This window comes from Amborella trichopoda, chromosome 8, assembly GCF_054954075.1.
Source record: "Amborella trichopoda isolate Santa Cruz 75 chromosome 8, AtrichopodaSantaCruz75HAP2 v2.0, whole genome shotgun sequence".
NCBI classification, from domain to species: Eukaryota; Viridiplantae; Streptophyta; class Magnoliopsida; order Amborellales; family Amborellaceae; genus Amborella; species Amborella trichopoda.
This window is the reverse complement of record NC_142343.1, coordinates 17,491,901-17,515,090: the sequence shown is the minus strand read 5'-3', so window position 1 is coordinate 17,515,090 and position 23,190 is coordinate 17,491,901.

Sequence of the window (23,190 nt, the reverse complement as noted above, 5' to 3'; positions counted from 1 at the left end):
TTGAGTGGGTCTATTTTTTATATGAGCTTGACGGTATGAGATCAAACATAGTGTCTTAACTTCTACATAGACCACACAAGTGTTAAGCAATGCTTCTCCACGTCTGTGTATCTTGTCTCATAGTAGACCATGGTTTTGTTGATGTAGTATATCGTTTGTTTTTTCTATGGTCATCGTGTTGTCGTAACATTGCCCCCATGGTCTTGTCTTTCACTGATATGTATAAGAATAGGGGTTTCTTTAGACTAGGAGGACTTATGATGGGAGGTTTCGTGAGGTACTCCTTGATTTGATTGAACGCTTCTTGGCATTCATTATCCCATATGAATGAGGTATCCTCCTTAAGGAGCCTATTGAACGGTGTGCACTTATCTACCAGTTGTGAAATAAAACGCCTTATGGCTTGTATGCGACCTTGAAGCCCACAGATTTCTCTGATGTTCCGGGGAGGGGGCATTTTTGTGATGGCTCATATTTTGGATGGGTCCACCTCGATGCCCCTTTAGCTTACTATAAATCCTAGTAATTTGCTAGATTCAACTCCAAAGGCACATTCTGTGGATTGAGTTTGAGTTGGTGTTTCTAGAGTCTTTCAAAAATGGTTCTCAGGTTGGTGAGATGATCAGGCATATTCTTCTACTTGATTAGAATGTCGTCGACATAGTCTTTCATGATGGTATGCATCAAGTCATGGAAGATGCTGGTCATTGCCCGCTGATAAGTTGCCCCTGTATTTTTTAAGCCAAAGGGCATGACACAATAGCAGTAGGTTCCCCAATGCGTTATGAATGAAGTCTTGGTTTGGTCTTCTTCTGCCACGATGATTTGGTTGTAACCTGAGAAGCTGTCCATAAATGACAACATCTCATGTCCCACAGTGTTTTCTGCCAAGGCATCCGTATTTGGTAACACGAAATTGCCTTTGGGACATGCCTTGTTGAGGTCTCTATAATAGACGCACACTTGGATCCTCCCGTCTTTCTTGGGTATGATCACTATGTTGGCCAACCACTCTGAATAATCGACGGGAGTAATGAACTTCGTCTTGAGCAGTTTATCGATTTCTTCCTTAATTTTGAGCTCAAGGAAGATCTTCTGACGTCGGAGTTTTTACCTCAATGGTATCGCCCCTTCGTTGAATATTAGGTGATATTGCACCAATGTGGGATCTAACCCTGACATATCATCATATGACCAGGCAAAGACATCATGATATTTGTTGAGAAAGAAAATCATATTTTCCTGCTCCTTAGGAGATAAGGAGGTTCCAATCTTGGTTAACCAAGGGTCCTTCTTAGTTCCTAAGTTTACGTCAATCATCTCTTCGATGATAGTCATTGGGTGACCATCAAACCTCTTCTTGAATTGCTCACCATGAGAAGTGAGTTCCTCAGGATGAGAGATTTCTTCAGACTCTTTGCTCTCTTAATCTTCGTCTTGGTCGTCCAATTCGTCATCTTGGGTATTGTGCACCGTTATCGGGCTATCTTGGGTATTCACCGTTTTTTAAAATTCTTTTTCATCTTTACCAATCTTATCATGTTTTGAATTTTCAACAGTTTTTGAAATGACACAAGAGGTATCCCTTATTTGACTCACGAGAGAAATGTTGGGGACCACATGCGTAGGGTGGTTAGATGGCCACCCTGCGCCAATCCGTTTTTTGGCACCGGGACTTGAAGGTGTCCCTGGTATGCTTCCAGCGATTCTTGAGATAGAGGAATATTTGACCAATTCCATTCCAGGGTTTGAATAGGCGGATGAGCACGTTTGGTTCTGTTAGAGCCAATTGTGCATACCTTCATCCAGGTCAGCAAAAAGGTCTTCAATCCCTAATTCATATGTGTGCTGAGATATGGAAGAAGAATTATTCGTTGTTGGGGATTCAAGGATCACCCTTGGCCGTTTTGAAGAATAGCATAAAGAGGTTCGAGGCTTTGAATGTCTCCAGATACAAAGCTTGGATAGCTTGAAAGTTTCATCCGGCTTTGAAATAGGGTGAGAGAACACCCGAGTCCTCTTCGATCTCTGTTTTCAGTTTTGGCTTGGAGTGATTAAGAAATTGCCTCCGTTACACCTTGCCTTTGATGTTCCAAACCTTGGCGGGGTTGAAAGCCTTGGGAGAAGAGCATGTGCCAAGCCTTGAGGGACTCGGAACCGTATCGATGTTGACATTGGATAATGTCATCCATCGATGCAGAAGTTTGCAAAATTTGAGAAATAGGGTCACCAGCCTCTAGGCGTAAGGTGGCACAATCGGCTTGCTCTAAGGAAGCGAGTAAGATTTCTCCAAGCCCCCTACGGCTAGCTTCTCGTTATGTATACTACGATTGAGAAAAGAAGGGCATTCAGCACATACATTCGTGACGCCGTTTTTAGTCGAAAATTTGAGTCATTGATGGAGTGTATAGCCGGCCACGAGGTTTTTATGCAGCCACGGTCTTCCTAGCAGCATGTTGAATGAAGGTTTTATGTCCAAGACATAAATCTTTATCACTTGGATGGAAGGGCCGATCTTGATTGTAAGAGGTAGTATGCCTTTAACTTGTCGCTTGGTCCTATCATATGCAGTGATAGTTAATTAACATGGCTCGAAGTCATTCGGGCTTTTGCCTATCTGCTTCACTGTTTTCATAAGGCATATGTTTAAGGATGCCCCATTATCAACAAGCACTCTACATATCTCATATCCTTGCATGAAACGGTGTTGTGTAGAGGTTGGACATGAAAGTCATTGAAGCTGGCTAGGATGTCATCATTTGTGAACACGATTGGTGTTGGTGCCTTCAGTTGGTTGATCATTCCACACAACTCATCCGGCTGTGTGTTGCTCGGGATGTGTGTCGTGGCAAGGACCTTTTCGATCGGAGCTCTATGTGCTGGTGAATTAGCAAGCAGTTCCAAGATGGAGATTTGGGCCTGGATCTTCCCAAGATGAGCTGGTAGATTGTAGGTGGCTGCGGATCCTTGAATTTCTTTTTTCAACTCATGATCTGCGACCCCTGCTAGTTGTCTGGCTTTTGAGGTGTTTCCCATTCTTTCATCGAGAGTGTCGGCCTTTAATTGGATGGGTTTGAACACTCAGCCTCTTCGGGTTAGGGAATTAACCTCGCAAGCCTGAGGCTCGGTAGGATCACCCCTAGCAAGAGTAATGAGAGACCTTGGGATGTTGGCCCATTGTTCGGGAGATGACCCATTTTCATTGGTTTTGACCATATCAAATTTTAGCGTATAATGTTCGCCATATTAGTCCCATTTGGGAAGGTTATCGAGAATTGGAGATGAAGGATTTCCTCTTAGATTGCTCAAGAGATCTTCTTTGGTCTCTTGAAAATGATGATCACAAGCAAATATGCCTTGACTAGGATTGTCTTCTTCATCTCCACTCTCAATCATGTGAATGACAACATTCTCTTATGAGTTGTCTTGAGCTCTTGCCTTTTTAGTCGTTATGACCATATTTTTAGGGAGAGGATTTACGAAGATACCCATCTTTTGATTAGGTTCTTCAGCAGGTTGATTTCTAGGTGTGACAGTGATGCCCCCTTATTGATTAACCCTTGAATCACCCATTTTAAATATTTGCAGTTTTGAGTATCATGAGCATGGTTTTGATGCCATTTGCACCACTTGCTCTTATATGTGACTTGAAATGGTGGTGGAAGATAAACCATATTTCTAGCCAGAAGTAATTTCAGCACCTTTTCTAATGGGTCTTTGAGAGGGGTGAAATTATCCTCTCACCTTTGGTTATTGTATTGAGCGTTAGCTCTAGGCTGACCCCTTCTATTTTGGTTATGATTATTGCGCTGAGTGGTTGAACCTTGAGCTGGTCTGTTAATGACAATCTCATTAAACTGATAGGAAGCATTCCCCTTGTTATTGTTTTTACTCTTATTTTGGGGAGTTGTTATCGGCTTATTGTCAGGCTAGGTGCTGAGGGGTGTTCCTCTAGCCCTTTCATGTCGTGCCACCCGCTCAATCATGGAGTCGAAGGAGTGGGGGATAAGACCTTGGCTTAAGAAGGTCTTGTATTACGGAGCGGCGTTCTCTAAGACTATGGAGATCTTTGCTGGGTCTGTAAGTGGACATTCTATGACCCACATCCCCGACTCGTGGAATCGACCAATGAAATCCTCGAAGGATTCTCTTGGGTTTTGTTTCGATGCACTAAGCTCGCCCAGGGAGAGAGGTCTTGATGTCGACCCGCAGTAGCGAGAAACGAATAGGTTGAACAATTTGTCTAGCATGATGTGTGATCTAGCAGACATTGTTCTTCGATGCCAGTTCAAGGCCTCACTGGTCAATGTTTGTGAAAATATGGACTTCAGTTGGTTAGGCATGTCTCGCAAAGCTCGAACGGAGAGGAGGCACGCGTTGACGTGAGTATCTGGATCGCTCTTCCCGTTAAACTTGTTTCTAAATTCTGGGATGACAAATCCTAGGGAAAGATCTTCCATACCTCCAAGGGTCTCATGAACATAGGCCTACGGGAGTAGAATTTGTTGCATGCCCATTCTTACAAGCATGTCTTGTACCGCTTTTAAGGTCTTCATGTTGGGTGTTTGGCATGACAGTAGGCCCACCAGTTGGTGGGTTCCCAAGCGTAGAATGATAAGTTGAAACTTGGGGTACATGTTGGCTTGCATGGACCTGAGATTAGCCTACATGGGACTGCATGAGCCGCAATCACCGAGGTGGTTTGATATATTTGTGCCTGAGGGGTGTACGACCCATAGGTGTTGCCATCGGTTGTGGAAATTGCACGATTTGTTGGATCGGATGAACTAGAGGTACCGATTGGAAAATCAGCTGCCTCGTTAGTACTAAGGGTTGACTTATACCACTAAGTTGGTTTGACATCAACCCATAAGCTGGGGCGTGAACAGTGTAACCTAGGTCAACTAGACTTTTAAGGATAACTTGGACGCCTATTTTGCCTAAGGGTTGGTTTAGATTAATACCTCTGTTTCGTACAGTGTTCAGGACATCATGAGCTATACAATGGTGGCTCGAGGTTGGGGCTAGATCCCCTAGACCTAAGTGGGGCTTGATTTTGAGATCGTTGTGCCTCAGGGTTATCTTGGTTCGAGTTGTGGGAATTGGCATTAGATGCTGCATGAATTTCTTCCCTCACTTGACTCCTAGTTTGGTTGTAGGACAAACTCCAGCTCAGACCCCTTGACTATTCAGTGTATTTCAAGCTGAACCAGGTTTTCAGATCACACAGATCTCAGGATTAGGAGTGGACCCTTGAGATTCTGCCTTTAATTGAAGACATGGGCATTGGATAATGGATTGACCTGAGGTCTGTCAATAATCCCAAGGGATCACAACATATTGGTCCCTAGGTTTGGGCAGGTTAGGTTTAGAGTCGGTCGTGGAGCAATCATCATGGTCACCTTAAGTAACCGGCATAGTGACTCTCTTTGGGGTTCTAGAATCTAGACTTAGGTAAGAGCTAGACTCGACGACTTAGGGCGGACCTAGTGTGAATCAAGGGGCAAAACTTTAACTAAGACCTAAGCTAAGATTAGACTGGAACTTAGACTTGCTAGACTCAATGGGTTTTGGTTCAGACCCTAAACTAGGGTAAGCTTAATCCAGCTCTAGAGGCAACTTTTAAACTTAGACTTATGCTAGAATCTAGGATAAAATCTAAACTAGATGGGTACGAGTCTCGGCTCGGACTAGAGTGGGTCTAGGTTCGGAGCTAGGTGTGAGCCTGATTCGGACCAAGACTGAGCTAGGTGCAAGCCTGGGCTTGGACCAAGAGGGTTGTGACAATCAGACCGAGTATGGACCTGGACTGGATCAAAATTGAGCTAGGCACGAGCCCTCAACTAGGATCAAGAGGGGGCCTAGGTTCGGACTTGAGCTAGGCTGGGTATAAGCCTGAACTTGGACCCAAAGAATTTTGATGATCAGACCCGATATGAACCTGGACTGGATCAGCAATGAACAAGGAACAAGAGGGAGCCTAAGTTCGGACCAAGGCGAAACCTGATCCGGACCTGGGCTAAGCTGGGTACAAGCCTGGGCTTGGACCCAGAGGGTTTAGCTTGAACCAAAAGCGGGCCGGACAGAGACCTAAGATTAACCAACAGAAATAAGCAAGCACAGCACACAAAAACCTTTGACCTAGATTGATTATAGGTTGGCTTGGCTTGAGAGTGGGTTCCTAACTATTGAAATGCGACTAGGCTGATATAGGTCCCCACATAAGTCCTGGCCTCCTCTTATAAGATGTTCACCAGGTCCTAGTATACGCGGAATTGCTTTGAGGCAAAGGATTATGGAGGGGCACTCATAGTTAAAGTTACACGAATTCCAACTGCCTCGACTCTCAAAGCTAGGTTCCCCTCACACCGTTAAAGCGGATTTTGGGGGTTTTCAAAATATTTGTTTGCTGGTTTCCCAGGCATTCCCGGTTCGGTGTGTGCTAGAGTGTGTAAAGAAGCACGCAATCAAAAATAAAGTCAAGCACACAATGCAATTAAGAAAGAAATAAAGCAAACACTTGGCGCTGATCGCGCCTAACGATGCATGCTTCGAGGTAAAAATCATTTGAAGCACAATATAGATGGAGGGGTAAGCAACCCCTAAGAAGGTGCAGTCGCAATGGTGAGACTAGGCACAGTCCGTGCTAAGTCGAGAGTGACCTGAGTCGAGGGTGACTCGAACGGGACGCGGTTCAAGGAGGGTGCAAGCAACCCTCAATGTATTTTTTTATTTTTTTTATCTTTTAATTTTGATGAAACACAGCTAAAAAAACCATGGTAAAAGTAGGGAAAACATGATTTCAGTCAAAATTAACAAATTAAAATAAAATCGGGAAGCAAGAAACAGCACAGACCTATATGAAGCAAAATATTTTTTTATATTTTTTTAAAATTTATTTGAAGTCAAAACTTAGTCAATATGGAGCCCAAAGTCCTGAAACAGGTCTGTGGAGTCCTAGAATATTTCTAGGACACTTGCAGTTGGGCGACACGGGTGGTGTCGCTCATGAGGCATTACTGATGTCGCCCTTGCAGGAAGGGTGACACTGCTCAAAAAATTTATTTATTTTATTCTTTTTTACATTTATATTATTGAACTTGATTAAATAAGGCTACAATAAACTTCGAAGAAATAGGAAAAAAAATATTTATGATGAAATAAATTAAAACAGCGTAAAGCAGGACAGTGTAGATAAAACATATATGTATCCAGTAAATATATTTTTGGTATTTTTAAGAATTTTATTTTGATCAGAAAATTTTTGTGCAATCATAAGAGAGACCTTAGAACATATCTGCAAAGTTTTAGAATATTCTGAAACTTTTAAATTCGGGCTCAGCAGCACTAGTGGTTTCGCTCAGGCGACACTGCTAGTGTCGCCCAAAAAAAGTAGGGTTTTGCAGTACTAAAACCATGGATCATGGTCACAGCTGATGTTTGGGACCTTTTGTGATTGAAATCAGTGAAAAATAGTGAATAAAAAACATATTTTGGTGCTTGGATCAAGCTCGAAAGGCCCCACGGTGGGTGCCAAGCTGTTTATGATGCAAATCTGACAGATCTTCCGAAGAACATCCCTCGGATCTGACACCTTAAACTTGATGAAAATAAGTGATAGAGAAAGTAGGACAAATCTAATTCAGATATGAGGCCAGATCTGCCAGAAAATGAGCAGATCTACTCTCATATCTGTGGCATCCAATATGATCCAAAATACTAAAAATACGATTTTAAAAGCAAAATAATCAAAATAGATCAAAATAAAATAAAACAATAAAATAAGAAGAAAGAAAGAAAAAGACAATATCAAACAGGGCTGGATGGTCTGGGGCTCTCGAGCCTTCGAGGGCTCGCCCGTATCAACACCAGCATCCTCTTTGCCTTTCTTATTCGGATGTTGACCAACAGATCTCTGGTATATAATGGTTGTTGTGCCCTAAAGATAGTTTAGATCTAGGGTTGTTGTGCCCTAGGTCTAGGTTTTCTCAGGCTTAGAGTTCCTCTAGATGTCTAAGGTTTTCAACTTGCTTTAGAGTTTTCAATCTCTTGTGTAGCTTTTTTTTTTGTCTATCTCTAAGGCCGCTTTCAATCCAACCCTTGTTTCTAACTTCATCTACCCTTAAGTAGCCATGAAAAAGGGATATACAAGGGCCCATGACCTGTTGGAAAGGATATACATCCATAACCAATAAATCCCCATCCCAAAAAACCATTTTCGAAAGTACGGATTTGGGCGACACTGGCAGTGTCACCCCGGTGAAAAGTCATTAAAAAAGTGACCTAAACTAGAAAAAAATAAATTTGGGGCAAAGGGGCTAGGGTAGTGTCGCCCAAATCTGGGCGACTCCAGGCGTGTCGCCCAATCTAGGCTTGGCAACACTGCCAGTGTTGCCCAAACAAAAAGTGCTCCAAATTGAAAATTTTCTTTTCAAGTATGTTCCTTAGCCTCTTGTGAAGCTACCAAAGACATTTGGGTCAAAATATATTTTTTTACTATTTTTAATGATTTTTTTGGTAAAATAAGGCATTTACAAGCAAACCGAAACTTGTCCAGATTGCTTTTTTTCACTTTGGGTCTATTCCTCAACCTCTTGTGAAGCTCTTAGAGAAAATTTGGGTGAAAATGGATTTTTTTACTTTTTTTAATGATTATTTTTTTAAAACAAGGCGTTTACATAATTTTGAGTCAAAACAGGGTTTCTACAGGGTTCCAGGCAGGCAGACTGGTCCTGGGTCATAGGGTAGGCTGTGTGAACTATAGATTTTGGGTTTACTAGGATAATGTGGGCCTAAGGGTTCAGAAAACCATAGAATTTTCCAGATTAAAAATCGGGCGTCAACATGCTAGGATGAAGGGGAGTCAGAGGGAGAATTTTGCCTTGTCCTTCCTCTTCTTTGAACATGTTCACCAGTGTTCGCCCAATGTCCTCAACATCTTCATGAGGCGAAGGTTTTATCTTCTTCACAAACTTGTAATCACCATTATTTGGCTTTTAGGGTGACACCGAATCTGTGAAATAATACTTGGCATCAGCATAGTGAGCTTCGGCTACAAGAAACAGTCTTTTATCAGCATAAACCATATATTGTCTCCCATCTCGACTATACTTGAAGCATTGGTGCAATATGGATGGAACCACCCTCTGGTCATGGAGCCACGAGCGGCCGAGAAGGATGTTGTAGGTGGTGTCAGTGTCGATTACATGAAATTGAGCATAGTCATTTAATTCACCAATCTTGAGACGAAGGCGGACAGTGTCAACCGGCTTTTCTCCTGACTGGTTGAATCCCTGGACTGTGATATGCGTCGGAGTGAGATCTTCAGAGCCTAATCCCAATCGAGTGAGGATTCTCCTTGCTATAAGGTTGACTGCTGACCCTTCATCCAACATAATTCGGTTAATGGGGCATGCATGTAACTCGCCAGTCACAAAGAGAGGGCGATTGTGAAATTTTTCTCCCAATTGTAGATCATCCTCCGACAAGGTGATCGTCATACATCCACTCAAGATTGATGGGTCCACCTTGATGGGTTCCACTTCGGTCTCGTACACCTCTGATCGGAAAGAGACTGAACCAGAGCCATACGGCAATCCCTTGAGAGCATGAGAGCATCATAAATGTTGAGAAGGGCTGGAAGCTTCCACATATTTCACCTTTTCCTCGTCGGCCTTTTGTGCTCCTGGAGGAGGTTTAGGTGGACGAGGTTTATTTTGGCCTGCTGACCGACTTGATTGCGTAGACGGCTTGGTTTAGGTGGTCTCGGTGGATTAGGTGACCAGGATTTGTTTTAGTGTAATGGAGGTTTGAGGTTGAGGCTTAGGAGGTGGCTGGGTATATGGGATCAGAGGCATCCTAGGGAAGTTGAGGATGGGTGGATTGTCTGGGGTATTTGGGCCAGGAAGGAGCATAGGGAGTTGGAGGATGGGTAAATTGTTTGCAGTATTCAGGTGAGGGAGAAGTGGTGGACCGGGAAACTTTAAGATGTCGGGCTTCTGAGGTGAAGGTTGCAACGTTTTCCCCGACCTCAGGCTCATTTGCCCCATGCTGGATGACACTTCTGAGATTAGCACCATGTGACGGATTTCCTAAAAATAGAAGCTCTGCCCTCTTGATTCTCTCAGCCTCTGCTCAAAGTCGAGCTCAAGGGGCCACTAGGGTTTCTTCAATTTTGACTTCTTATGCTTCTTGGAGGAGGAAGATAGCTCTGACTTAGGTCGAGCTGCCAGAGCATCAGCGACTTGTCAGGAATCCAACTGCCTGGGCTAACATCTTTTTTCAACCACCTCCATCGCGTCCTGCTTATATTGGTTTCTTCAAGTTCTATGTCAAGAGCCATGAAGTATGAACATTCTCGGGTTGTACCCGCAGGAGACATAAAAGAGGAGGGGGAAGAAGAAAAAGAAGAAGAAGATGGAGAGCAAGAACAGGGGTCAATAGGTGAGGGACTTTTAAGGTCATTACCCTCTTCGGACCAATTTGGGCAGGACGTGTGCAAGGAGTCTTTTACGTCTTTCCCTTGCTTATACTGCTGGGAGTGCTTTTAACGTCGTCGCCCTCATTGGATGTGCCCCGAGTAGACGACGACTCACAAACATCCTCTTGATGAGATGAGGAAGAAAGAATGATTACACCGAGGATGAAGTCTTGTAAGGTCGGCAATGGGGGAAGAGGCTTGAGAAATTCTTGCTCAACTAGTGGTTGAGCAGTCTTGTTTCTCCGGCGAGCAGCCCTTGACGCCCGTCTTCTCTTGGTTTCGATTAGAAGTGCTTGATTCGTCTTGCTATGTTTGCGAATAGTCCTAGCTTGATGAAATTCCTTTCGAATTAAGGACTTGAGTCTGCTCCGCCCGTGGTAGACTCTCCATAGTTGGGAAGTTGAGGGTTCAGCAAGATCTGAATCATCATTACCCAGGTCATGTGTCGAGAGGTCCTCTCGCACCGGTGGAGCAGTGACTTAGGGATCTCCTTCTGGAACGTTACAAGCCTCTTGGAATCTCTGTATTTTCTTCGTGATTATGTTGTGGAAACTGGAGCATTCGCTCAGATCATGGCCCCATATTTGATGGTATGGGCACCAATGGTTCTTAGTTCCCTGAGAAAGGCGTTGGGGCTGCCTTGCCGGCTTTGGTGTGATTAGTCCTTCTTGAAGCATCATGACGAACAAGGCCCGAAGAAGATTGGGCGCTTCGTCTTCCTCGTGGACTGTCATTGAGTGGGAAGCTTCTACTTCCCCGAATGCCTTCTTTAGCTCTTCGAGCTTTATCTGGCCCTTCTGGATTAGGGCTTCGATGATGTCTTTTAGCGTGTAGGATTCCTTTGTGGGTTGGTTTATCCTCTGATGATAAGCACAGTAATTCGCATGGGTGTCGAGTCCAGCTTGATCAGGGAACTTGGTCTCAGGAAGCTCGATCATGTTCTGTTCCAGTAATAATCGGAGTAATGTGGGAACCCATTCCTTTTCAAAAGGGTAGACTTTGTTCTTATGCCTGGCCCAATAATCATCTCTATTAAGGTTCACAGGTGTGGGTACTTGATTGTATGACTGTTGTTGTTTGCCTGCCTGAGGCGTTTTCGTTGTGCTTACCCCTTTGGAGAGGTCCAAAGTTTGGGAGGCAGCCTTCTTTAGATCACTGACAATGACGGCTACGCTGATTGCCCCTTTTTGTTGATTTCCCTGGGCATTGGTCCGAGAGCTACCATTGCCCCGGTTGTTTCTTAGGCTTGAAGATTGTCGTCATTACCGGCCATGGTGGCGTGACAGGCTTTCTATGCGAACTGGCTTAAAGATCATCTCTAACATGGAGTTTGGATTGAAGGCCTCAACATGTAGAGCAATCTCAGGTCATATGTTTCACACACAGGTCTAGACTGCTTCCTTCTCAGGCATAAGGTTAGGATGGCGAGCTGATAAATCTCTCCATCTTACTATGAATTGATCGACGGGTTCGTCAGGTTCCTAGGTCAAGGTGAGAAGCTCAATGGTATGAACCTCTCTCTCTACTTCATAGAAGCGTTGGTGGAACAGTTTCTCCATTTTCTCCCAAGTATGTACTGAGTTTGGGAGACTCCAAGCATACCACTGAAAAGCCGGGGCATCAAGGGTTTCAACAAACTGACGTAGAAGGAGTCTCCCATCAACCACTGTCTCTCGACATGCTGCTTGAAAATGGGCGATATGCTGGTGTGGGGAGGTTGTACCATCGAACACGAGAAACTTCCCTTTCTTGTAGTCTGAGGGAAATGAAACCTGATCAATGTAGGAGGGGTATGACTTTTGGTAAAGCGTTGTACCCTGTATACCTGGGATATGTCTATTCTTCAAGCTATGGCTAAGCATAGCGTCAATGTCTTCCTGTGAGACGGGGTAAGGGATGGAATTGTCCTGTGAGGCGGGAGGAGGAGGCTGCCTTGGAGTTGCATCATCCGAGTGATGGGAATCGGTCTCATGATGGGGTACATTGACTCGGGACCGTGTGCTTTCTTGCGATCAATCTTCTCCATCATCGCTCGCACCATTTGCTCGAACCTGTCCATGGGTTCCTCCTGGGAGTCGTTAGATTCTATCACAACCATAATGCTAACCACTTCCTACGGGCAGTCAGCCTTAGGTGTGGTTGAAGGCTTATGAGTTCGATGAATCACGGGTGGCAGATCGGTCAGCAAAGGCTGTACATGCCCCGACTGGACTCGGGTCTTATATGCCGACTATGTGAGGACCGGTTCTTGATGGTCTTGGGACCGTGGCTGCTGAGTGGTTGGGTCATCTTCTACGACACTGGCCATGGTGCAGGATTTACGCACTTCTTCTTCAGGCTTCACCATCTGAAGAGGGTAAAAGGGGTTCTGGTGAAGAGGGTCCTCAACATTGGGTGCCCCAACTGTCTTAGTGGCTTCACTAGTGAGGATTTGCAAACTCCTGTCGCGCTTGGTTTTGAGGCTTTGATGGACCTCACGCAAGAACTGCGATCGCGATTGCGGCTGGTTGCCCCTTCTTGCACAAGAGAGAGCCATCTCCATTAGGTGAAGCAATGGGTGTGGGTCAGGTACTGGGGTCAACCTGGGCCAAGGAGGACGAAGGACTTGATCTCCCATCAGGTCTTTTCCCAGAGCGCTCTTATGGGCTCTAGAGGCATGACTCAGCTAACGAGGCTGGTTCAAGATGGTACTCTTGGGGAAGGTCTTCGAGTACCAGGGTTGGAGGTACTTTCCTGAAAGAGGAGGAGCAGGCGGGGGAAGTATCAACTCATGAGGGTGCCTAAGTCAAGAGCGAGGAGCGGTTCGTGAAGGCGTTGCGTGTGTGCCCCTTGAAGAAGGATCATGGGTGACTTGGGGGTCAGCCCGGGCTCGAACAAGTGGTCTGGCCTTAGGAGGCCGCGAACCGCGAGCAGGTGTCTGTAAGAGAACAAGTGGAAGCCTGCCCCTTACAGGATGCGCTAGTGTGTACTAAGTAGGAGGACGAGGGGGTCATCTCCCGTGTGCTCGAGTTGGCGCAACGATGGTGTTGCCTTGAGCAGTGGGATGCATATGCATAACGTGTATAGGACTTGACCCGAGGAGACTTGATTCTGGAGATTGACTCGAGGTAACATAAGGGTTGCCCTGAGGTGTGGCTCGAGTGGGTAACATACGAGCCTTAGTGTGTGTGTGCGAGAGGTCGAGACCCCAGGGTCTTCTCCTCAATGTGTTGGGCCTCTAAGCATAGAGACTCATGGTGGTGCAAGAATGTGGGGGGTAGCCTTGCGACAACCCACAGAAGTAACGACAACTTCCTTGCCTTTTGCAAAAAGGGACTGGGCAGCCTTTCGGCGTACCTCGGCAATATGTCCGGTAAGTGACTTGTCGGTGACAAGGTGCATGTTGTGAGTGGCAGCAGACGTGCTGCCAATACAGAGTGCTCTGGTGGAGATTCCACCCGAGCCAAGAGATGGGGAGTTAGGGACCTTTAAGCCCCTTCTCACACCTATCCAGGTTAAGACTTGAGAGCTAGCCATTGGGTCTTTGCTCAGAAGGAAAGTTGGGAACGAAGTTCGAGAAAATTGTTCCAGGGGGGACGCTCGCGAATATGGGGATGAGAAAATCCCCGATCCGGATAAATGGGTTAAGAAACCTAGAAGCCATGTCTGTGCAAAAAAACAAAAAACAAAGGAGAGACTAGCCAAAAAAGGACAATCCAACGAAGGGGTAATGTATCCCTAGTGGAGTCATCAAGCTAGTTAGGTACCTCGATCTCGCCCTGTGGGTCGGGATGACCTAGTTTCATGCATCTTGAGTTTTTGGGGAACCCTGGACTAGAGACCACTCTCTTAGGAACCTTATTAGCAAACAAGGGCAAGTATATCAACCGATGAGAAAGGAATTTTAATGTGAAGCGAGACACACCTCACCTGGGTGCGTGATTCACTTGGGTTGACTCGTGTGAGCGTCCTCTTAGATCACGTCGGAAAGCCCCCAGTCCTACGATTGGTTCAGAATCGCCGTCCTTGACATGTACTCTCATGTTTCTGCAATCACACACATAGTTAATTTACAAGACAAGTGGGCCAAGGGACCCCACCTTATATTTGGGTAAATGCACAAGGGCATGTACATTCAAAAGAAGAAAGGGAAGGAACGAGATGAAGATTTGGGGTAATAAGAGGAGAAGAAAGAGATAGAATAAAGGAAAGGGGAAGAGAAGAATTTGACCAAGTGGCTAGACTAACAGAGTAACTAGACCAGCAAGTGATTGGCCCGACGTATTAGCAAGACGAGCATGGTAACTTAGACCGGCACGACGGCAATACTACTCGACAATAGAACAATCACCAACTAGTCTTTACACGATGGCTTGCCTGTCGTGGTAGTAAGATAGGCGTAGTAACTCAGACCGACACGGCGGCAATACTGTTGTATGAAGGGACTACCATGAGAGTGTTAATCTTAACCTTCCTTGGTCAAACAAGAGATGAAGAAGAAAGAAGAGAGAGGTGAAAGAGAGGGAGAAGAGAAAAAAGGAGAGAAGTAAGAAGTAAGAAGAGAGAAAGATGGAGGGGAGGAGAGAAAAAGAGAGATGAGAGGAGGAGAGAGAAAATTATCTTCACTAAAGAGTACCAGACTTTTTCTTCTCTCTCCTCTCTCTCTCTCTCCATGACGTGCCCACAATTTCAATATGAAACTCTCAAAGTATATTCATGAGATTGAAAAATGAGGGATCCTTTTACAATTAGGATTAGCATGTATTTATAGAATTGAGGCCAAACATGGGTGGATGCCCAAAATTTAGCCTAATTGATGATAATTACAATTTATTTGAATTAACGAAAAATCTAAAAGTGGGTGCAAAAGAACAGTTTTGCCCCTGTCCAACAATACATGGAATTTCAAAACAGTCCCTGCTGCTACCCTATAACATGTGTGATCGTCCATGGATGATTTGGGGTTGCTCCGGCGTCCGTTTGGCTTAAAGATGATTGCTTTCTTGTCGAGCTCAGCATGACTATCGATTTGATATCAACTTCGAACCACAGATCTCATTTTTAAGCCACAATCATGCGACTCAAAATTTGTAAAGATCTTGAAAACTTATGATAGATAGTATACTTGTTTCTTGATGTTTTTCTTTGGTTTTTTCGTTGAATTGCACTGAGCATACCGTCAAACGCAGCTCAATTTCATGCCCAGACGAAGATTTTGTCGTCTTGGGTTTTTGTCCAGAATTTGAAAATCCGGCGATTAGAATGTACAGCAACTTTGACGCCTTGGTGTGTCGAATCCAACCCATTCATCGTACTCAGGGTTCGGACCAAACATAGCCTCAGACCTTACATACATAATGTAATTGGTTTCTCGTCGATCGAGTACGTGAGTGTCATGATATGGCCGCTTGAGCGAGGCGTGTTGCTGCTGAATTTTTTGTAACTGTCTTCATAAATCACCAACTTCTCTCTAGTTTTCTCCCTGCTCAGGTATCATCACGGGGTGTGCCACGTATCAAAACGCTCGTCTTGACAAGACGAACACACTCACAAAATTTGAGCGCGATCTAACTCGTAACGAGTGAGATATGGGTCTTCGAAGTTGTTACTCGTGACTGTGCAAATCAGTCTCCTTTAATGGAGATTGGTGTAGGGAGGCCACACAGGAATAACGTGCGGCCTACTCCTTTTTAATGTTTCACCCATAACTTTGTCCTGGAACGTCTGTTTAAGTCGAAACTTAACCCTTAGAGGTTTTCGACCATGCCAGATCCAATAGGGTTGGTTCCACAGCTGTTTGATGGATCAAAAATAGAGTTCTAGTTACGGGGTCCGTTTCAGGGTGTTAGAGGCTGATTTTTCCAAAATTGTTTATTTGTTTGCATTACCTTAAACATGTCGGATTGCGATGAAACTTGGCAAGTGTCCTTTTGGAATGCTTAGGAAGATTTAACTTGTTATGGGAAAATTCTGAGGCTGTTAGGAATTCCATTGTATACCATGGCTTTATTGACCGGCTTCTCTTTTATTCCACATGGGGACACAAGGTGCTAAAAAATGTATTCAAACATCTACAATAAAAAAGAAGCTTCCTCGTCAAGTTTGGGGCTCCAACTGTCAGTCGCGATCACCTAATCATCCTTCCTCAAATCACGAGTTATCACTCTATATTAAAGAAAGTCAAAAGAATAAGCTATGAAGCCCAGCAAGTAGATCAAAATGTCATGCATTCCTGCCTATACACCGTTATTCATAACCTTTCCCAAGATTTATGTAGGTTTTACGACATGGGGTTATGCATCACAGTTCTTTTTATTAGCAATGTATCGTGAGTAATTTCTTTCATGATGGAGCAAGCACAAATCAGATATCTGATATCACATGAGCGAGCAGTTTATCAAATATTTCCATCAAAATAACAGATCAATAGTTAAGGCAAACATATAATAACTGTAGGAAATCCTAATATCACATATTCCCGAAGTAGAAGCCCTATCAATCGGGCCAAGCCAATCCCCTTGCTTAGGACTTCTACCCTTACTCAAGAGGGAAAATAATGACAAATGGAAGAACCATTTCGTAATGCCTTCACACACACAGCCCCCAGCACGCTTTAGAGCTTTTGATAAGTGATGGCCTTACTAGACATTACCCCTTATGCCACCTTGGCTAGGAGTGTTACACCTTTTAGTTGCCAATCACTATGAATGGGGGAGCGACCACCCAAACATCATCTGCCCCTACTCCCATCCTATCATGGGGAGTAAGAGAGGTCACAAGTCAGGTAATGCAATATGCTCAAAGCATGTCGAGAAATCACATATCACCTCATGGTCATGAAATACACTCAAAGCATGCCAAGATATCTCATAGTTAGATCATGCAATACACCCAAAGCAGGCTGAAAAGTCACAAGTCACATATCACATATCTCATAACTGACCACACATGTCTTACCACATATCACATAACTGATCACACAAGTCTTATCACATATCACATATCACATAGCTGACCACACAGGTCTTATCACATATCACATGTCACATAACTAACCACACAAGTCTTATCACATATCACATGTCACATAACTGTCCCAAAAATCATGCACACATATCACAACAGAGCATGTATCATGATCATGTACACATATCATAACAAAGCATGTATTATTACATGCTTCTATATCTTAACAGAGCATATGTCATTATCATGCTTTCACATCACAATAGAGCATTTCATATCATAAACAAAAACATACGTTCATTTCATAATAGAATATGCCTTATTGTCATGCATTCATTTCATAATTGACGATGTCTTACTATATGCATTCTTATCATCACTGAGCATGCCTTTCTACGTGCATTCAAATCGTAGCAGGGTATGCTTCCACATTATAACAAAGTACACCTTATTATCATAACATGACATGTATTCATATTCATAACAGAGCAAGCACTTGTGTTCATAATAGAGCATGTCATACTATCTAGCGCACATTTCTCATTAGTAACACATTTCCATGCTCACATAAAACATCAGCGTGCTATGCATAAAATCATATTACCATGCTTATTAGTTTGAAAGACATTATCATGGTTTATCATGTATATAAACCGACCACCAAGCTCATTAGCTCAAAAGATATCATCATACCTTTTTTCTGGTTTTGTCACAATGAATAGGGTCCACCTTTAGAGGCATATCATGGGATTCAAAATAATTTGGACTTGGGACCACTTTTATAACAATGTAGACTCATTAAAACACAAATTTTGAGTAGGGAATGACCCTTAAATATCTACCTAAAGCTTGACAAATGGTTGGTGATCTTGCGTGAAACTTCTGGCCTTTCACAGCAGAAAATACAGGATGATACCTTAATGGAAAATTGGACATAACTTTCTAATACCAGGAATTTGATCATACTTCTAGAAAAAATTTCAAAATAGATTCATACACCTTTCATTTCGAAGTAGATTGAGCTTATTCTAACATATTTTGGCCAATGAACAATGCTACATAATACATGTGATAGTTCTGGAAAATTCAGCAGAAGATCTAGTGTGGCATCCTTACAGAAAAATGAACATAACTTTCAAATCACATAAAATTTGGTCATTATTCCAAGACCATTTTCAAAATAGATTCATACATATTTTATTAAGAAGTGGTTTGAGCTCATTCTGACATATTTTGATAAGTGAACGATGCTACACAAAAACACGCAGGGTTCTTGGAAATTCATTTCACACTTATGACATACTTCAGAAAATGACTGATAATTTTCAAACCAAAAGAGGTATTCACATGAGGTCTTTTCCACCTTAAAATAGATTCAAGTGGGTAATTTCTCACAAAATTTCATAATCAACAGAGATATTTTCAATGCTCAAACAGTTACTCAAATAGAAGTCACAGTTCTGGAAACAGAGTACATACTTAGCAAAATTTCAGCAACATATTTCCACACCCATTTTCACAATCACACTCAAAGTTTACATTTTGACAAACTAATTTAGCATGCATCAATCAAGGCATGAAAACATGGAAGTTAGATCCACTTACTGCACTTAAATGAAGATCCAAAGTGCTCTACATAGGTTCACTTCAATGCCAAGCTCCCAGGATGGGTTCAATCTTAAGTCTTAAGGCTAGAGAGGGAGGGCGTGGGTGACAAGGCAAGGATAAGAGAGAGAGAAAAACCCCATGGAGGGGTGTGAAGGTGGTATAAATAGGCAAAAGGGTTGGCAACAAACACAATGACAAGTGGTACACAAGGCAACATGCAAAGGACAAGTGGTGCACAAAAGCAACAGGCAAAGGACAGTGGTGCACAAGGTAGCATGCAAACAAACATGAGAGAGGGAAGAAGTTTCCTGTGGATTGTCGCACACCCAGTAGCGTCGCACGGTGGCAATGCGCAATGTCGCATCGCACACGGTGGCAATGCACACAGCGGCATCGCGCACAACGGCAACACGCTCGACGGCATCGCGCACGACAATAACGTGCAGGACGACATTGTTCATGGTGGCAACACACGTTGCAGCATCGCGCATGGTGGCATCACGCACGGTGACAACGTGCAAGACGACATGGTGCACGGCGACAATGCGCTCGATGGCATCGCACATGGTGGCAACGCGCACGGTGGCAGCTCAGCGCACTCGACAACAACGCCGCGAGCTCGACAACATTTGCACGTCTGGTCACCCGTGCTGACGACTCGCTGACGCACCACCATATACCGGAAAAGTCTAGGTCCTTACACTCTCCTACTCCTGAAGTAGAAGCCTCATAGCACCACCAACGGCCCACCCCATTGCGTAATGCCTCACACATGCACATAGTCTCAACGCACTTTGGGGCTTTTGATAGACAGAGGCCTTGCAAGACGCGACCCTCTCTTTGCCCTTCAGGCTGGAGGGCGTTACACTACCAAATGGGTCCTAATGGATAGTGCCTCACACAGATTTTTGGGGGGCACGAGCCTCCCAAACATTCACAGCCTAACTTGCATCCTATCATGGAGAGTCAGGGAAAGATCTCAGTTGCCGGCACAATCAGTCACACAGTATGTGCCCTTCCCATATCCAATAGTTATTAGCATCATCATTCACACAGTAGGTGCCCATCCACCTATCACATAGCATGAGATCTCAGCTGCCGACACAATCATTCACACAATATGTGCCCACGGCATGAGATCTCAGTTGTCGGCACCATCATTCTCAGAGTTGGTGCCCATCCACGTATCACATAACATGAGATCTGCCGGCACCATCATTCACACAGTAGGTGCGTAGATCTCAACTGCCGGCATAATCATTCACACAGTATGTGCCCATCATTCACAGATCTCAGCTGTTAGCATAATCATTCACACATTATGTGCCCATCATTCACAGATCTCAAAGGTCGGCACTCACACAAAATGTGCCCATCATTCATAGATCTCAGCTGCCGGCACAATCATTCACACAATATGTGCCCATCATTCATAGATCTCAGATGCCGGCACATCATGCACAAAGTATGTGCCCATCATTCAAAGATCTCAACTGTCGGCACAATCATTCACACAGTATGTTCCCATCATTCACAGATCTCAACTGTCAGCACAATCATTCACATAGTATGTGCCCATCCGTACATATCATATCACACAGCATGTGCTCATTCGCACATATCATATCACACAAGATGTGTCCACCAGTACTTATCACACAACATATGCCTACTAGCACATATCACACAGAGGCATGTTATACATATACTCACATGAAACATCAACATGTCCAAAGCATGTTATGCGTATAATCATACCATCATGCTCATTAGCTCAAGAGGCATCATCATGTTAATATCATATTGTATATCAATGTAATAGATATCATTATGTCATATCATCAAGCTTATTAGCTCAAAAGACATCATCATGTTAATATCATATTATATATCAATGCAATAGACATCACAACATTGTCTTTCTATTTTTTCAATATAAACACAGTCCACATTTGAAGGTATATCATGAGACTCAAAGATCATTTAAACCTGAAACTAATTTTATTACAATCTAGGCTCATGAAAAGATAACTTTCGTATAGAGGGTAACCTCAAATATTGATCTAAAGTTTGTCACACGGTTTGATGTTCTTGGGTGAAGTTTCTGTTTTGCACTACAGAAAATCCAGGGTGACACCCTAATAGAAAAACGACCACAACTTTCAAACCACATGGAATTTTATCATGATTTCAAAAAAAAATTCAAAATAGATTCATATATCTATCATTTAAAAGTGGTTTGACCTCATTCTAGTATATTTTGTTTAATAAAAAGCTTCACACAAAAACATGTTAAATCTCTGAAATTTTATTTCACAAATCTGTCATGCTTTAGAAAATGGTTAATAACTTTCAAACCAAATGAGATATTAATAAGGGGTTTTTTCCATGCTGAAACATTTTCAATGGGCTACCAACCTATCAAACTTCATATTCTAAGGTGAGGTTTAAGGTACCCAAATGATTTCTCAAACATGTGCTATAAATCTAGAAATCACAACACACTTTAGAAGGATTTCAGTAGCATGCACCCGCACTCACACTCACACCCATACTTATACTTAAGTTTCATATTTTGATTAGGTATGGAAACATGCATTAACATAAGTGTGAAGTCATGGAAACTAGATCCACTTACCTATTCCCATTGAAATCCCAAAGTGTTCCACCAGCTTCACCTTGAATGCCAAGCTCTAAAGGATTGGGTTCAAGCTTAAGGGATTAAGGCTTGGGGAGCTTTAAAAGGCTTAAGGGAAGAAAAGGAGAATGTGGGTGTAAGAGGGGAAGTGACAAGAGAGAGAGAGAAAACCCAAATTCATGAGTGGGTGGGGAGTATAAATAAGTATGGATGGTGGAAACATGCATGTGCCACATGACACTCATGCATGGAGAGAGAGAGAGAGAGAGAGAGAGAGAGAGAGAGAGAGAGAGCATGTAAAATACAATGATGGGGTGGAAGCATGCATGTGCCACATGGCACTCATGCATGAAGAGAGAGAGAGCAAGGATGGAAAACATAATGATGGGGTGGAAGTATGCATGTGCCACATGGTACTCATGCATGAAGAGAGAGAGAGCAAGTATGAGAGAGAAGAAGAAGCACCCCTAGATCACCAAACACCACTCATGCTCAGCAGCGCGCTCAATCGTTTGCACTCTCAAAGCGCATCTGTCCACCCGTGCTAGCCAGCGTGCTCACCCGTTCGCGCTCTCAATGCGTGTCTGTCCACCCGCGCTCATCAGCGCGCTCATCCATCTGCACTCGCAGTAGCGCACTTATCCATTCGTGCGTAACAGTGCACATAACCGCCAGCACGCTTGACCATCCGCCCTCTCCATGCACGTCAGTCCACTCGCGCCATCGACTCGCCAGCACACAACAATTACCCCGAAAAAGTCTCGATCCTTACACACGAATTATTCTATCCAAAATATTGAAGCATAAAGCAGTTATTTATTTCCTATGTACTCCTAAAACCACAAGCGTTTGCAAAATGTTCAATACCATACAAGTTAACACACAAGAAGATCTACCCTTTCTTAAGATATTGCTATATCTCTCACAAATATGTACTGAAAACTATCTAAGAGTATCAAAGTTGACACACAATACAATATAATGAAAAATCTGCTCAACATTCAAAACAAAGCAATACATCAACAATCTATGCAAATGTGCTACCTCTCAATCACAGTTATGTAAAATTTCTCACAAGCACAAAATTTCATCATAGACACTAAAAAAAAAAAATTAACTCAATACATCCTCATGTATAAATTTTTAGTTCTAAAAAAGACCCTAAATTTCTAGTTCTTAAAACCTAAAATTTCTAAATTCTTATACAAACAATATCGCCCTACAAATTAACTCAAATTAATGAGAAAGAACTAGTGTGCTTGAGTATAAACCCTAAATCAAAATCTTGTACTACTTAAATTTCTAAAATCAACCCACAAATCATTGTATACATACCTTTACTATAGATCAGAAATCTACAAAATGCCTTCAAAATATGAGAAATGCCATCAAAGCCCTGTGATGATACTTGAGCTTCTACTATAATCCAAAGTTAGGGTTAGGTTTTTTGTGAAAGAGTGCTTTTTTGATATGTGCAAAGGAGTAGCTTTGAGACTCACATACACATAGCAGAGTATGG